Raw genomic sequence first — 4,100 nt, forward strand, 5'->3', positions numbered from 1 at the left:
CAGCACATGACGCAAAGAAAAAAAGAGGCGCAATGAGGTAGCTGTGTGAGTAAGATTAGCGACCCTAGTGGCCGACACAAACACCGGGCCCATCTAGGAGTGGCACTGCAGTGTCACGCAGGATGTCCCTTCCAAAAAACCCTCCCCAAACAGCACATGACGCAAAGAAAAAAAGAGGCGCAATGAGGTAGCTGTGTGAGTAAGATTAGCGACCCTAGTGGCCGACACAAACACCGGGCCCATCTAGGAGTGGCACTGCAGTGTCACGCAGGATGTCCCTTCCAAAAAACCCTCCCCAAACAGCACATGACGCAAAGAAAAAAAGAGGCGCAATGAGGTAGCTGTGTGAGTAAGATTAGCGACCCTAGTGGCCGACACAAACACCGGGCCCATCTAGGAGTGGCACTGCAGTGTCACGCAGGATGTCCCTTCCAAAAAACCCTCCCCAAACAGCACATGACGCAAAGAAAAAAAGAGGCGCAATGAGGTAGCTGACTGTGTGAGTAAGATTAGCGACCCTAGTGGCCGACACAAACACCGGGCCCATTTAGGAGTGGCACTGCAGTGTCACGCAGGATGTCCCTTCCAAAAAACCCTCCCCAATCAGCACATGATGCAAAGAAAAAGAAAAGAAAAAAGAGGTGCAAGATGGAATTGTCCTTGGGCCCTCCCACCCACCCTTATGTTGTATAAACAAAACAGGACATGCACACTTTAACCAACCCATCATTTCAGTGACAGGGTTTGCCACACGACTGTGACTGATATGACGGGTTGGTTTGGACCCCCCCCAAAAAAGAAGCAATTAATCTCTCCTTGCACAAACTGGCTCTACAGAGGCAAGATGTCCACCTCATCATCACCCTCCGATATATCACCGTGTACATCCCCCTCCTCACAGATTATCAATTCGTCCCCACTGGAATCCACCATCTCAGCTCCCTGTGTACTTTGTGGAGGCAATTGCTGCTGGTCAATGTCTCCGCGGAGGAATTGATTATAATTCATTTTAATGAACATCATCTTCTCCACATTTTCTGGATGTAACCTCGTACGCCGATTGCTGACAAGGTGAGCGGCGGCACTAAACACTCTTTCGGAGTACACACTTGTGGGAGGGCAACTTAGGTAGAATAAAGCCAGTTTGTGCAAGGGCCTCCAAATTGCCTCTTTTTCCTGCCAGTATAAGTACGGACTGTGTGACGTGCCTACTTGGATGCGGTCACTCATATAATCCTCCACCATTCTATCAATGTTGAGAGAATCATATGCAGTGACAGTAGACGACATGTCCGTAATCGTTGTCAGGTCCTTCAGTCCGGACCAGATGTCAGCATCAGCAGTCGCTCCAGACTGCCCTGCATCACCGCCAGCGGGTGGGCTCGGAATTCTGAGCCTTTTCCTCGCACCCCCAGTTGCGGGAGAATGTGAAGGAGGAGATGTTGACAGGTCGCGTTCCGCTTGACTTGACAATTTTGTCACCAGCAGGTCTTTCAACCCCAGCAGACTTGTGTCTGCCGGAAAGAGAGATCCAAGGTAGGCTTTAAATCTAGGATCGAGCACGGTGGCCAAAATGTAGTGCTCTGATTTCAACAGATTGACCACCCGTGAATCCTTGTTAAGCGAATTAAGGGCTCCATCCACAAGTCCCACATGCCTAGCGGAATCGCTCCGTGTTAGCTCCTCCTTCAATGTCTCCAGCTTCTTCTGCAAAAGCCTGATGAGGGGAATGACCTGACTCAGGCTGGCAGTGTCTGAACTGACTTCACGTGTGGCAAGTTCAAAGGGCATCAGAACCTTGCACAACGTTGAAATCATTCTCCACTGCGCCTGAGACAGGTGCATTCCACCTACTATATCGTGCTCAATTGTATAGGCTTGAATGGCCTTTTGCTGCTCCTCCAACCTCTGAAGCATATAGAGGGTTGAATTCCACCTCGTTACCACTTCTTGCTTCAGATGATGGCAGGGCAGGTTCAGTAGTTTTTGGTGGTGCTCCAGTCTTCTGTACGTGGTGCCTGTACGCCGAAAGTGTCCCGCAATTCTTCTGGCCACCGACAGCATCTCTTGCACGCCCCTGTCGTTTTTTAAAAAATTCTGCACCACCAAATTCAAGGTATGTGCAAAACATGGGACGTGCTGGAATTTGCCCATATTTAATGCACACACAATATTGCTGGCGTTGTCCGATGCCACAAATCCACAGGAGAGTCCAATTGGGGTAAGCCATTCCGCGATGATCTTCCTCAGTTGCCGTAAGAGGTTTTCAGCTGTGTGCGTATTCTGGAAAGCGGTGATACAAAGCGTAGCCTGCCTAGGAAAGAGTTGGCGTTTGCGAGATGCTGCTACTGGTGCCGCCGCTGCTGTTCTTGCGGCGGGAGTCCATACATCTACCCAGTGGGCTGTCACAGTCATATAGTCCTGACCCTGCCCTGCTCCACTTGTCCACATGTCCGTGGTTAAGTGGACATTGGGTACAACTGCATTTTTTAGGACACTGGTGAGTCTTTTTCTGACGTCCGTGTACATTCTCGGTATCGCCTGCCTAGAGAAGTGGAACCTAGATGGTATTTGGTAACGGGGGCACACTGCCTCAATAAATTGTCTAGTTCCCTGTGAACTAACGGCGGATACCGGACGCACGTCTAACACCAACATAGTTGTCAAGGCCTCAGTTATCCGCTTTGCAGCAGGATGACTGCTGTGATATTTCATCTTCCTCGCAAAGGACTGTTGAACAGTCAATTGCTTACTGGAAGTAGTACAAGTGGGCTTACGACTTCCCCTCTGGGATGACCATCGACTCCCAGCAGCAACAACAGCAGCGCCAGCAGCAGTAGGCGTTACACGCAAGGATGCATCGGAGGAATCCCAGGCAGGAGAGGACTCGTCAGAATTGCCAGTGACATGGCCTGCAGGACTATTGGCATTCCTGGGGAAGGAGGAAATTGACACTGAGGGAGTTGGTGGGGTGGTTTGCGTGAGCTTGGTTACAAGAGGAAGGGATTTACTGGTCAGTGGACTGCTTCCGCTGTCACCCAAAGTTTTTGAACTTGTCACTGACTTATTATGAATGCGCTGCAGGTGACGTATAAGGGAGGATGTTCCGAGGTGGTTAACGTCCTTACCCCTACTTATTACAGCTTGACAAAGGGAACACACGGCTTGACACCTGTTGTCCGCATTTCTGGTGAAATACCTCCACACCGAAGAGCTGATTTTTTTGGTATTTTCACCTGGCATGTCAACGGCCATATTCCTCCCACGGACAACAGGTGTCTCCCCGGGTGCCTGACTTAAACAAACCACCTCACCATCAGAATCCTCCTGGTCAATTTCCTCCCCAGCGCCAGCAACACCCATATCCTCCTCATCCTGGTGTACTTCAACACTGACATCTTCAATCTGACTATCAGGAACTGGACTGCGGGTGCTCCTTCCAGCACTTGCAGGGGGCGTGCAAATGGTGGAAGGCGCATGCTCTTCACGTCCAGTGTTGGGAAGGTCAGGCATCGCAACCGACACAATTGGACTCTCCTTGTGGATTTGGGATTTCGAAGAATGCACAGTTCTTTGCTGTGCTGCTTTTGCCAGCTTGAGTCTTTTCATTTTTCTAGCGAGAGGCTGAGTGCTTCAATCCTCATGTGAAGCTGAACCACTAGCCATGAACATAGGCCAGGGCCTCAGCCGTTCCTTGCCACTCCGTGTGGTAAATGGCATATTGGCAAGTTTACGCTTCTCCTCCGACAATTTTATTTTAGGTTTTGGAGTCCTTTTTTTTCTGATATTTGGTGTTTTGGATTTGACATGCTCTGTACTATGACATTGGGCATCGGCCTTGGCAGACGATGTTGCTGGCATTTCATCGTCTCAGCCATGACTAGTGGCAGCAGCTTCAGCACGAGGTGGAAGTGGATCTTGATCTTTCCCTAATTTTGGAACCTCAACATTTTTGTTCTCCATATTTTAATAGGCACAACTAAAAGGCACCTCAGGTAAACAATGGAGATGGATACTAGTATACAATTATGGACTGCCTGCCGAGTGCAGACACAGAGGTAGCCACAGCCGTGAACTATCGTACTGTACTGTGTCTGCTG

The sequence above is a fragment of the Pseudophryne corroboree genome, chromosome 7 (assembly GCF_028390025.1).
Source record: "Pseudophryne corroboree isolate aPseCor3 chromosome 7, aPseCor3.hap2, whole genome shotgun sequence".
NCBI classification, from domain to species: domain Eukaryota; kingdom Metazoa; phylum Chordata; class Amphibia; order Anura; family Myobatrachidae; genus Pseudophryne; species Pseudophryne corroboree.